Here is a 13,981-nt window from a genome sequence, read left to right on the forward strand (position 1 = left end):
GCAGGGACAAAAGATGTTGCTGGCTGCTCTGTTCTACAAGAGCCCCAGAAAAAGCAAGTGATCTTGAGTGGGGGAAAATAACATATTTATGTGGTTTCCTCCTTAAAAAACATTAAAGATGAGGGTGGGTAGTGTGTGTACAGACAAGGTATGTGGCAATATGATGCCTGTGTGGGTGATTGCAAACAGTCACTGAGGCAACAAGAACAGACCTCTTACCAAGAAATCCCACAAGAAGGGGTTGCAGCCTCTTTTACTGAACTGAGTCAGACCAGAATACATGTGATTGATAAGAGGTTTGGATAAAAAAACATAGTTTGAATGTTGCAGAGCTAGTTTTAATATGTTTTTGTAGCTCTGTGTTGTGCTACATATGTTCTGATACAACACAGATTAGAAGAAAACAGGTTGTGTTTTGGGGAACACCCTCAAAATGGGTTAATTAGATCTTGCATCTTCTTTGCTTGCAAATATTTTGAAGAGCTCCAAACAAACCACTTTGAATTTGTTTAATACTTTATCACTGTTGTGCTTGACTGCAGGGCACTCATACCATGGCTTTGTAAAAGTCAGAGCATAAACTATAGCTCAGTCAAACCAACATGTTCAGGAAGTTATTCCAAATTTAGAAGTACATTCTTATTGCTAAGGGGAACACAAATCTGGTGGACATTAATTCACAGAATTCACAAAATGACTAAGTTGGAAGAGTTCCTTAAAGATCATTGAGTCCAACCCAAGACCCACGGGGTTCTGGTTGCACCCTCTTGTTGCTTGAGAGGTTCCCTCAATAATCCCTGTCATGGGGTTAACCTTGGCTGACTTCCATGTGTCCACCAAATTGTTGTCTCATTACCAGTCCTCAGCAGGACAGGGGGCAAAACAAATCAAAAATCTTATGGATGAATATAAGGATAAGAAAATCACCAATCAAATACTCAAAACACTCAGATACCATCAATCAAATGGTCAAATTAGACTCAGGAAAGAGTAATTTAATTGGTGATGGCCTGTGACTGGTCTCTCAGAGCTGATTGAAATTGATTCTCTCTGATACTGGGGGCAGCTCCTCATGTCTTCTCACAAAAGGCACACATGTAGCCCTACACTATCAAAACCTTGTCAAAAAAAACCCAGTAAAGACTTTTGACCTGTGATCTGAGACCCTGGTATCTCCTGACTGGCTCAGCTAGTGTGTCTAGGTGTGATTCATTATTTTTCTCCATCTCTTTGCTTTTATGTTAAATAAACAATAATCAGATACATTTACAGACTGTTACTTTCATTCAAAGAATCATAAAATTATTAAGATGAGAAGGGACTTCCGGAGATTTTCCAGTCTAATCCCCTGTCCAAAGCACTGACAATTAAAACAGGTTTTTTGTGACAATGTACAGTCTGGCTTTGAATATAAAAAGGATGCAAGGCTCCACAACCTCTCTTGGCTGAACAGCTCTAGTGTTCAACTATCCCCACAGTAAAAATGTTTTCTTATATAACTTACTGTATTTCAATTTTACCCATTGCTTGTTATCCTTTCACTGAGAGGAACTGGGTTTCAAAGCACTCTTTTCAAATCATACTAATCCAGTTCGGGTGGAGATTCCTCAATGCTCCTGCACTGCAGGGCTATTTCTCTTTCTTGTTCTGTTTTTCTGCCTTCCCTTTCTTTAATTATGATGCTGTCACAGAGGGTGTCATGCACTTCACTCATAAGAGAGAAGCAACAATACACTTTGCTGATATAAACCAGTGAGTTAACAAATTCAATGGTAAATGCCACATTGGTTTAACAAGATTTGACATCAGGGTACACTTGATTCTTTACTGCATAGAAGATGGGCTCTGATGAGGTTGTCAGGGAGACCCTCCCACTGAGATAAAAAAGGACCCCCTTGCCTTCTGAACCCTTTCCTTAAGGGGAGTCCAGGTACAGCAGGGAATATCTCAGCCCTGAGGAGAAACCCAGAGAGGGGTCACCACTCGAGGGGAAGTCCTGGTGTGCAGCCCAGTGCCCTGCAGGGGAGCTCAGTGGGCCCTGTCCAATGTTTACAATGTAATGTGACTGTCATAATGTTGTATTTACACACCAGCAAGTGATCTGGGTCATCATTCCAGAGAGCCCTTGGCTACCATGTCACCATCTGTCCCCCAAAACCCAGAATAAACTGTGTGCAGCCACCACAATCCCCACTCGTGGTTATGGACAAAGCTGGCAGTGGGAGCACACACCACCATAGAGGTGAGAGCAATTCTCCCTCCATCCAAACTTTTCAGGACAGATTCTACCTCTAAAAGATTGTCCAGCTATCTTTGGCAGGTCAACTGCAAACTCTTGAGTTTGCTTTGGGAGTTCACTATTGGGTATAATTTTATTACCTGTGTTACATGGGTCAGGCTGGATGATTACCATAAGGATTTTTAGCCACTGTATCTATGATTCTCTTCTGTCTTTGTCTTGTATTCTTTTCTCTCCCACTCTTGCATATTTCCCTCTCCTTTGGAACCTGACACAGCACAGAATTATTTGGCTGTAATCCTTTTCTCTAACATTTCCCTGTGTTTTAATTTCCAACATCAGGGTCAGCTTTTCCCATTTATCTCAGTAGGAGCCAGGAGAGACACAATAGAAACTGCACTATGAGAGGAAGAATGAGGGAGGGGCAGTATGGCAAAACTCATAGAATCCGTTATTTCAGTTTAACTAATAATTAGCAAAACAACTTGTGAAAGCAGAACTGTGATAAATGTCACATGCTGGCTCTGTCTGCCTCCTGATACCTATGAGGTGCTTGATCCATTATGCTTTTTTCACCTCCTTTTTTTCCCCTCCTGCTGTGTGAGCACCATCTCATAAGAGCCTGTGGCCATTAAGATATTTCCTTGGGGAGAGTGCTGCCATAATCTGGAGTCTGACCCGATACATGTGCTACTCTTCTGGAGATATTTGTGTATACCAGCTCATGGTGTCAGGAGATTGTTCAGCATTTCAGTTGTATTTGATTCAACAATGCCTGGATTGCTGACCTTCATGAGTTCTGTCCAGATGTCTTTTTGACTGGAGAGATCTTTTCTTCTGCAATCTGACTGCATAGAATACACTCCTTGCTTACTGGCAGCCTTAGGCAGACACAGGAATCAACCTGTGTGAACCAGCTTACAGCACAGAAAGCCTTGGGGCATTGTCAGAGCTCACTGAAGTCAATGGAAGGATCCTTGGATTTTCTGCTTCTTTAGGCATATTAATAAAGGCCAAGGGAATAAATGTGAAATGTGAAACCCAGTGGGACATGAACAGTTATCTGTGCTGCACTCAAGTAACACCCAAGAATAACCTCTGTGTATACAACACCTTGTGGGACTGGTTGTTCATTTGAAATATTCTACAATGGATAGCTCACTTTTCAAATATAAAAATCTAATTTTGCTGGTTTATCCTCCCGTCCCTTCCCTCACTCCTATTAGGAAATCATTCAATTCAGAATCTGCTTGATCTGATATCTGAATCTCCATTGTCAGATTTACCTTAAATTCCCTATTAAAATAAGGAAAAACCTTATTCTGTTTTCTTCTCTTTCCTAAAGTCAGATCTGCAATTTAGGCAAGACACCCTCATCATCACTTGGATTTTGTCATTTTCAATACTAATTTCATATTTCTTTTTCACTTTTTTTCTTTTACACTTCTGTTTCCTTCCTACTTGTTGCAAGTCTTTACAACTCTCTCTGTCTGTCTTGCTTTATCAATAGATTAGGTCCAAGGCAGATGAAGCCTACTGATTGCTAGGCCAGCCTCAGGTCCTTTCTTGGTAACTGGTTTTGTTAGGTGGGTCCTGGGATCTCCAACACTTGGCACTGAGCCTGTAAAACACATTTATAACTTATGGAGTGTGTATGGTGTGTATCCCTTACCTGCACTGACAACTCGTTTAATCTAAGCAAATAATGCCAGCATCTTTATCTTACTGTTCTCTTCCAGATGGTTTTGGGTAAACACCACGGTTCTGCTGTTCCTGGTACCAGGACAGGCCATATCAGGGCCTTCCCCAGGATTTCTGATGAGCATTCTTGAAATAAGCCACTTATTAACTCCAACAAAAATGAACCTTCTTCATGACGTGTGCATGCAACCTCCACTTGAACAAACACTGTGATTAGAAGGAATTAATCCCCCAGCTATTTCCTCAGTCAGATGTTACCAATACCCCTGCTAGTTCCTCTACCACTTTCTGTCCATCAAAATAAGTCTTTGTCCTGTGTGTGTCCTTGGGTGTTTATCAACAACCAACTTCTGATAACTATTCCTCTGTAAAATTGTTAAATTTCTTGGACCAGTCCTTAAGACACAAAGCTTCCCTAGCCACCAGATTTGTAGTCTCTAATGTCAGCACATTAAAACAAGCAATACTTTTATATGATTATTCCAAATACCAAGTAATTGTTGAGAATAATTAAAATGAAAATCCTGTCAATAATAGAACTTCATAATAGTCACGCTACCAAACATATGCGCGCATAAACACACTCATTTGCATGTATATGCACAGAAAACCTCATATGCAAATAAGGGGTCCAAAGCATCTGTCTATCTTTATGTTTCTGAAAAAACTGATTTCATATGAGCCAAAACTGCATTCAAATCAAAGGCCTTGGGACAAAGACTACCAAAAAAGGTAACAGGAGGCAAAAATCACCACTTGCCAAAATTCCTAGCCTCAGAGTGCAATGTATGGCAGCAGAGAGAAGGGAAGAGATAAAGAACCCGTGCAAAGTATAAAATAATTTACAATAAATATGTAGCATTAATTTCTATCAATAAAGGAGTAAACAGAGTTAAGAAGTAATCTCTGAGATTTCAAATAAATTATCTTTCTATGATGAATTTGCTTTTGTAAATAGTTTTAATTATATTCATAGTTTCTTTATTTTTCAAGGAAGGCATTTATTTCAGTCTTGAGTCTCCCATCTTTATTCTCATGAAGAATTTTAATTACCTTCACAGGTGTCTTGCCTTCATTGGATGAGTCCTGGAACCTCATTGGAATCCAAACACACCTGAGGGTAGATTCACTATTTTTGGATTTTTTATGTTTTTGTGAAATTCTCAGCCAGGGCAGCTTCTTCTCATCCAGCTAAAGTTCTACATCGCAGCAGCACTACAGAGTAGACGTCCAAAAAATATGAATAGCAGAGGCAGGAAAGAGTTTCTCCATTGTGGAGAAGTAAATGCAAGATAAAAATGAAAGATTGCTCCATGGAAACAAGTATCTAAATGTGCAGGCTGTTTGAAGGGAGATGGAGCACCTGAAAACAATGGTGTAATTCAGCCTAGAAGCTTTGATGGAAATAATGCTCTGAATGTTGCTCATAGCTGTATATTTGAAGCTATCTGCTCATAAAACACTTATGAAAGGTAATTAGCACTTCAATTAATGGTCTATCATTGTTCTGTAACGCTTACACATAAACTATCATTCTTTTCTCTCTTCCATAATTGCCCAATTATAGGTATTTAGAAGCCGTAATATTTGAAATGAAGTAGAATCTGTGTAAAATATGCTCAATATCCATCTCAGGTTTGCATCCAAATTATTATTTTGGTGCTTTCCATCCAGTTTTATTTTAAAAATTCAACTTCTTCTTCAACTTCATGGACTTAAACCATATGGAGAATTGGATTAAGAGGCAGGCATAAATTTAACAATATATTCTTATTTCAGGTTCACTTCAAGCACACTGGGAGTCAGTGTTTTGTGTTAGTGATGGCCATACTGCCATAATCAGTCACATACCGTGATCTCTATAAGATTCATGATACATTTCATTCCACCAAAGGGAGGATGACATTGTCTTGTAGGAAGTAGGTAATATAGCTGTGTTCCTGTGAAGGAGAATACACCATCATTTTCCAGGGTTGACAACTGTTTTTACCTTCAATAGAATTTCTGGAGCTGACTTCCTCCTTTTTTACCCAGAGAACCTCATGCTTTTATTGCCACCAGGTCATGACATCTCATCCTGGTCCAGCTGCACACCATGACCCACAATTCAGTTGCCCATGCAACATCCCATCTCTTTTTCTTTACTGTCAATTCTACTACAAGTGGTTTATTAGTCTCAAAGAGACAGATTCAGGATGTATTACCTTTATTTACACTGAATAATCAGCCACGTCTACCCTATTTCTCTCAGTGGTTCAAGTGTTTTCTCAGCAGCGTTGCAAAGTGCATATTTATTCCTGAAAACTTACATCACAAAAGAAAAACTGTAAAGTACACTCTTGATGTCTTTTTCTGTGTCTTTGTCAGAAATGAAATGTTCTGCGTGAATCCAAGTGGATGGGGGAAATGGGAAAGTTTTGCCAGCAGTGAATAGCCAGTGTAGGCAAAAATTAAAATATCTACACTGCACAATATTACACTGACACAATACATCACACTACACTAGTGCAGGTGTCTCTGGTCCTGATCTGTACTGTTGGGTAAACTTGGTTTTGGAGAGGTGACATCACATCAGGTGTTACAGTAATTTCACAAGCTCTGCAGAACAAGAGACTTTGCTTGCTCAGTGTGGATTTGTTATTTCAGCAAGTTTAGGCTGAAATAACATTTGGCTGCTGAGGATTTCATAGTGGAGCTTTTGGGGAACATCTGTTTCTAAGTTGTGCTTTGGAAGTGATCTGGAGTTCAGCACACACGTGGATTTCTCCCTCCCATTCAGGGATTGCCAGCAGCCACAGTGTGTGGGGTTATTTTGGGACTGCAGGGTTGTCTTAGGTAGCTCTTAAGATGATGGGTTTGTGGACTCAGTGCCCAGGAAACCACTGTGGAAATCAACAACTAATTGTAAACCATGTTTGGTTGGTGTGCTGCAGGCACCCTGTCAGGTTTAAGTGGCTTTCTGCAATAGATGAAAGAACTCCTGGATTAGGAGCTTTTGTCAGAGATAATTCCCTGTGTTTTGGGATTTTCATTGAGGCGTATATTGGCCATCAGTATATGAAAAGATTATTTGCCATGGCAAGCAAGAATTCCCCCCTCAGTGCACAAGTGTTTAGGAAGGTTAGACAGGTCATAGGGACTACTCATAAAACAGTAATTTCCATGTTATCAAGGTCATAAAATAAATTAATTGCTTCTCCCTCGTGACCTTCCTAAGAACCATCCAAAATGGCCATCCAGAATACTACAGATATATTGTAAAAGGTACTGGTGGTAAGAAACTTTAAGAAAATATGGATGGCTAAGCAGGACTTAAAGTTGAGACCAGCCAGGTATTCTGGCTCATGTTCTGAAACTTCATTTCTCAATAGATTGGCTCCTCAGTGCATGCAAAGGATACAACTTTAATTGATTTATCATAGGTACTTACAACTTAAGCTTTCAGTGTAAGCAAATTCCATGGGCAAATTCCTTAGTGAGGTTACAGAAATATTTTTAAAATTATAATTGCCTCATGTAACAGATGTCTAGGGTAAACAAGGTGCCTTTGGAGCAAATTCTTTTCACCTCTTTAAGTACAAAGTGAGCAGCAGTAGTTTAGATCAGCCTTTAGGCTGACATTCTGAGACAAAGCAGTGTGAGTCCTTCCAGCATGGCAAAGTGTTAACTCCTTTTTGTGATGCCCCCTGGCATTGTGCTCCCGACCAAAGATTGGACAGACCTTGCTCGATTTCTTGTGGTCTGTTTATCCAACTATGTGATATAATTCTTCCTTCAGTGGTAATAATCCCTCCACATAAATATCTAGAGAAGTTTTCACTAAACAAAATAATTCACAAAACTTGAAAAAAAGAAAAATAAAAAAGCCACCCAAAAGAACCTCCTTCTAAACAGTGTTTTGAAATTCTGTTTTCTTCTTTCCTTGCATTTTAACTTCAGATAAAATGTTTTTCCTGTAGTCTTTGAATTTATTTCTCACTCCTTTTGCTATGGTTTGCATTATGCATTTTAGCAGTTTGTCTCTGCTATAAATAAGTCTTATAATTGTGAATATAATTAGATTTGTTCCACACAATTGCATATAAATGTAATTCCAAGGTGTTTTTAGAACTCAGTTCCTTATTGATGGATTAGAAGCAAAGTCTGTTTAAAATGGTGCTTTTCTCTGAGGTAATGCTATTCATGAATCCTACTTCCCCTTTTTGCTACAGTTTCTGCCCAGCATTTTGCTAAAACTGGGAGCATTGGCAAATGGCTGCCTTGGCAACTGATAGCAAATTAACTTTTGGTTAGCCTACAAGGCATATTTATTCTGGGCCTTTCAACTTTAAATGAAAGCATGGATCATCTGAAATGTGTTTCTTGGAAATGGAAGAATGAACAGCTGTTTCATGCTCCTTCTTTTAAATCTCTGAGAGTTGGAGCTCCAGTCGTAGGCAGCTTTAAATAACATTTAAGGATGGAGCAAATAACAGCCTGCAACTCTACTGTGATTCCTGTGCAGAGCTGATCTAAGATATTGGAGGTTTAAATGAGCTGGCAGCCTTTTAACTCAGTGGTGTGAATTTTGATTTTTTTTCTTCTTCTTCATAAAAATGATATGTGAAAACTTATCCTTGGCTTGTATTCTTCCTTTCTTTGTTTTCATAGTATAATAGGTGATTCATTATAAAACAGATTTTTTTTTCTTTTTTTGGACAGTTACTGTTTATTTTTAACCACAAACAATATCCTAAGTTTTAGAAAATAAAAACATAAGTCTCTGGGAAAGCAAATCTTGTGTGGATAGGGAATGACTTGTGAACTAAATAGTATGATGAATGCTTAATTAAGGAGGCTAAAAAATTAAATATGCTGTCAGCTTTGAATTTATATCTTCTCCCCAAAAGCAGTCCTGCCTATACAGCAAAATTTTAACTTTCATAGTTTTATCTATTTGTGAACATTCACGAGAAAGCACAGGAGGGCAGCTCAGACAGCTCAATGAATGTATAATATTTCAGAGCTGTTTGGCTTGTTATGGCTTGTCTTTGTTGGACCTTTACTGAAGATTGTGATGCATTACCTGGAATAAGTACCAAGGAATCTGCTCCGTTCAGGGATTCACAGATACCTGACCTCTGCCAGCAATTTTCAGAGTGATACTCTAAGATAAACTGAGGCTTGCATCCCTTTTGAGCCTCTTGTTCAACCCAGGTTGTAGCAAAGCCAGATTTGTTCAAATTTTCAAGGACTTACAGGTCAAACTGTAAAGCCTGGTGCATTTAAAACTCGTCTGAGAAAGACTGACATTTCATTCTTGTCTACTCAATGTTTAATACATTGATAAGCTAATTTTAAAACATAATCAGAAATCTCTGCAATGTTTCATAATTAATTCATATTCTTTTTGGACATCCTTACTTGAAGAAGCTCTTGCCTACCTCTTCGTCACCCATATCCTTAACATTTTATTCCTAATTATTCAGTAGTCTAGTTCTGGGTAAGCTTGGGCAGCAAGCCATCAGTAAGACATTTTTTCAGACTTTTCTAATGTGTTGAGATGTGAAAATCAGTGTGAGACTGTTGTAGAACCTAAATGTCTCACTCTCTAGAAATAAAAAAAGTCTAGTTTCTTATTTAATTGCATTTTAACATAAATCATCTTCACAAGTGATACATTTAGAAAATAAATTGGACTTGTCAAGAGTCCTTGTTTCAGGCATGATTGGTTTGGACATTCTGAAATTTATAGATGAAGTGTTTCAGTGTTAGCTCAGCAAAGACAGAGGACAAAGAGCTTCTGTGTTGGATCTGAAGGAAGATTTCACCTGAAGTCATAGGACCTGTTTCAGATAAATATTAGGATTACTTTGTTTGTTTGTTTTCCCCATATTTTTTTTTCTTTCCGAGAAAAGGTCGATCCCTAAGAAATATTTTGTCCTCAGCATTTATTTCCGTAGCCCTTATTTATTGGAGACACAGACAGATTTCAGTGTTGTATGCAGTGCTGTTTTTGAAAGAAGAATTTGAGCGCAGACCCAAAGAAGGGCTGATTTGACTGTGTCTTCTCCAAGAGTCAGAAAATTCCAGGGCATGCCATGAAATGGAACAACATGGAGTAAGTGTCTGTGTGCAGCCTCAGGATGGAACACAACCAGCCCCTGTTTGGCATTCATACCATGTTCATTGATGCAGTCTGGGAGTGCCACACAAGGACATGAAATTTCTTGTCTTCTGTTTTCTTTTCCTTATCTTCACTGTATTTTTCACTCAGTGGGGCACAATTACCTGACCGCTGTGAAGTAATACAATGACAGTTTTGGCCATCAGTAATTAAACTTCTGCACAATTGTTACAGAATACAAATAGAATTTTTCTTTTCAACTAGTTTTTTTTTTCCTTAAAAGCTCATATTTAATGAAATTCAAACCATTCTCTATTTTTTCTTTAATACTATTAATTTAAAGAAAATGTTTCGTGTTGACTTCTTATACTATCACCCACACTGTAGGACACTTTTCCATTAATATAAAAATGTTCTTCTTTCCTTATTTGTAACTGCATATTACAGTATAAAAAATGTTCAAAATAAAAATCTGCAGCTGTGTAGAAGTTCAATTATAAGATCAGAACTGAAATTCTGATTTTTTTGTCTGTTATGATCAAACCCAATAATATCTAAAGTATTTAATATCTTATGTCGGTATTACACACTGTACAATCTAATATGTTTTTTGTTCATCTTCTTTTGCATCAAATCAATCTTCCAAGTGACTGGAAGAAGTCTCCCCTGGTCCACCTGGGGGATTTTGACTCCTCTAGTATATGTGGGTAGACCAAAACAGCAGCGCAAAACAAACCCAGAAATTTTCATGGAGAATGAAAACTTCTTAGTACAAACAACTGAGGAGCTGATGAGGGAAGTAACACTGCCTGACCTCATACTTGCAAACAATGACCATTGCATGGTTGAACTCAGTATCTGGAGAGGAGGAAACTAGGGAAAAAATCCCAAAATTCAGAACCATCGTCCTGGACTTTAGGAAAGAAGACTTTGGCAACTGTAGTGTTCTGCTTGGAAGAAACCCATTGAAAACAGTCCTGAAGAGAAGCAGATCCAGGAGAGTTAGTTGATTTTCAAATATCGCCATCAAACTCATGATTGGACCATTGTTAGAAACAGAAAATCAGGCAAATATGGCAAGAAGCCTGCATGGGTGAACAAGAATCTCCAAGCAAACTCAAATATAAAAGGGAGCATGCCAGTAACAGAAATAGGGAACTACCATCGTACTCCAGGCTGACCCACATCATTGCAGAAGTTCAGGCAGACATGCTAAAGAGTGGTTTAATTCATGTTATATCCTCTGCAAATACCTCAGAAAAGTCCTTAAAAAAATAAAGGGAGAGAGAAAAATATCTTAGGGAAAGTGTTTCAGAGCTACCTCAATGTCACAGTTTTAAAATTGTTACAAAACTGTCCTCCTGGAATGCCATGTACCAACTCACTTATCCAAGATTTCCTGTCATCTGAAATAAGCAATTTTTGAGTGAATCCTTTCATCCGGGGCTTTCTTCTCCCGAGATCCAGTGGTTCATGCTTTTCTTGCCAGACAGATGTTTATCTGATTCTCAAATAGCATTCTTTTTGTTTCTGTGATTCACTGAAGAAGAGAAAAAGGTAAAGGAGAATGGTAAAGGTAATGGTATGGCAAGGGGACAGGGAAAGGGAAGGGGAAAGATTAAAGGGAAAGGGAAGGGGAAAGCCAAAAGGAAAGGGAGAAGCAAAGGGAAGAGGAAAAAAAGAAAGTCAAGGGAGGAAAGAGAATGAATGAAAATGGAAGTGAAGGTGAAAGGGGAGTGGAAGGGATGGGGAAAACGAAAGGCAAGGCCATGCTGTAGAGAAACAGCTGAAACAAAACGTTGTCTTGACACTCTGACTTTCGTTTCTCATCCCAGAGCTTCCTGTTATCTGAATCCAGAGGAAATTGAGAACTGCCTGTTTACTTTTGTAGGATTTAAATGAATCTTTGAATTGATTTTTTATTTTTTCTCTGCATCTCCTCTTTTATCATCACCATAAATATGTAGCAACTGATGAACAGTTTCTAACTTCAATAACTGTATTACATCTTGTTTTCTTTCTTCTGACAGCTGTAAGAATGATTTTCAAACACAAAATCTACACAAGACTCCTTCAATGTTTTATCAGGAGGATTTTGGGATTATTTTGCAGAGTCCAAATAAGCAAATAACTAGTCTGTAATTACATAACAATTACAAACTATAGACCAGCTAGAGAGTTATATGTTACTGATATAAATTCACCCATGATGTTATCAAATAGTTCAACAGGTGGCTGAAGAGATGGATTTGCAAGTTTTTATTTTAATGTATTTTAATTTTAGTTGTAATTTAATTGTAATTATTTTTGCCTGACAATTGCATACTACTTATACCTGATGTTATTATGGAAAAACTGGCAACAGTTAAAGAAGCAATTACTATAAAATTATAAGTAGATGCCATTTGACTTTATGATTATTTGCACCATATGAAACAGCAAGCTGACAAAAAATAAGATCAGGCTGGTCTGTTGCATCACATAACTTTGACTTTTTAGTAACATACATTCTCCAAACAAACCAGGAACCATTTTACAATTGTTCTGCAAAGACATATATATCTGGGACTCTTCCACTTGTACACTAAGTGCCACAACTCTTCTCTGTGAGGTTTGTTTTACTCTAATCTTTTCCCAAGGAAAAAATAGTTTGTGTAGGTTTTCCTTTTCCTTTTCCTTTTCCTTTTCCTTTTCCTTTTCCTTTTCCTTTTCCTTTTCCTTTTCCTTTTCCTTTTCCTTTTCCTTTTCCTTTTCCTTTTCCTTTTCCCCCTTCTCTTTCTCCTTTCCTCTGGTTTATTTGCTCATCAGAGACACATTTTGCTCTTTCAGCTAGGAATGGCAGTGGTGATGCTTGTGACAGGCTGAGGAGCCTGTGGAGTTTATTCCATAGCCTGAGGACATGCCAAGCAAGGGACTGTTTCATTCACAAGTGACTGACAATGTCGTGTGCCTGAGGAGAGTCAGAGCCAGCTATGCATTTCAATTTCAAGGTTTAAGTGTCTCTCAAAGGAGCCAGACAATCATCTTTTGAGAGCATCGTGAAGAATCAAAGGTCAGAAAAAAGGTTTACTACATCAAATTGCATTGAAGAGTAATTAAAAAAATTTTATGTATCTTCTTAAATTAAAAAGACTAATCTCAGTGGGATAATGAAAAAAATTATAATTTCAGTGCTAAGTCAAAAATAAATGATAAATAAACCAAAAATTTCATGTCATCCAAAACTAAAGAGCATGTATGCATGCATCAATGGTTTTTTCCTGCCAAACCTGTGATATTTGAATGAGGAAAAATATTTTGTATAGCCGAAAGTGCAGTAGTTCATAGATAAACATTTGTAATAAAAATCAGGAGAAGAAAAAGTTAACTGTAATGTTCTGGTGATGGTCCATGGTGTTCTTCTTAAGATACTTTAATAACAAAGTGAGAAATCCAGTCCTCTACTCATTTTTTTCTGGGAGTGAAGTCAACCTCATGATCTCAAGTGACAATGAAGTTGCATAAGTTTCTGACTCAATTAGTATTTAAATATTTCATAGCAAATGGGACAGAGTCATTAGGAGAGATTGAGGGACACAGACACTTGGGAAGGTTTTATGAGGACACAAGAAAGATTGTTTCAAGCAGTTCTGTACTCAGACAGAGAACTTGCACAGCACTGTTCCCAGCAGACCCAAATCCATGAACTGGAGAGGTTTCAAGGAAAGTTCCTCTTGGTCTGTCCTGTCAAGGCTATTCTGCTTTGTATTTCTGTTTTACTGTTCATTCTGCAGTGCCTGGTAGTGGTCAAAACACCATCTTGAGGGACAAACTGCTCAGATATCAGTCCCTTTAGAGGCAATATTTAATGCAAAAGAGCAGTTTCAAGAGGAAGAACTAGAAACATAAAAAAAAAAAAACCAAAAAAAACCAAAAAAAAAAAAAAACAAAAAAAA

The 13,981-nt window shown here is 38.0% G+C and overlaps 1 long non-coding RNA gene across 1 annotated transcript; it reads left to right on the forward strand.

Moving 5' to 3' along the window:
* Window positions 1–2,136: 2,136 nt before the first annotated feature.
* LOC135290137 (uncharacterized) lies at window positions 2,137–13,092 on the forward strand. Its single transcript, XR_010352844.1, has 3 exons — window positions 2,137–2,242; window positions 5,002–5,060; window positions 12,876–13,092. It is a non-coding gene; the product is annotated as an uncharacterized LOC135290137 (long non-coding RNA).
* Window positions 13,093–13,981: the final 889 nt, after the last annotated feature.

This window comes from Passer domesticus, chromosome 1, assembly GCF_036417665.1.
Source record: "Passer domesticus isolate bPasDom1 chromosome 1, bPasDom1.hap1, whole genome shotgun sequence".
In the NCBI taxonomy this organism is placed as follows: Eukaryota; Metazoa; Chordata; class Aves; order Passeriformes; family Passeridae; genus Passer; species Passer domesticus.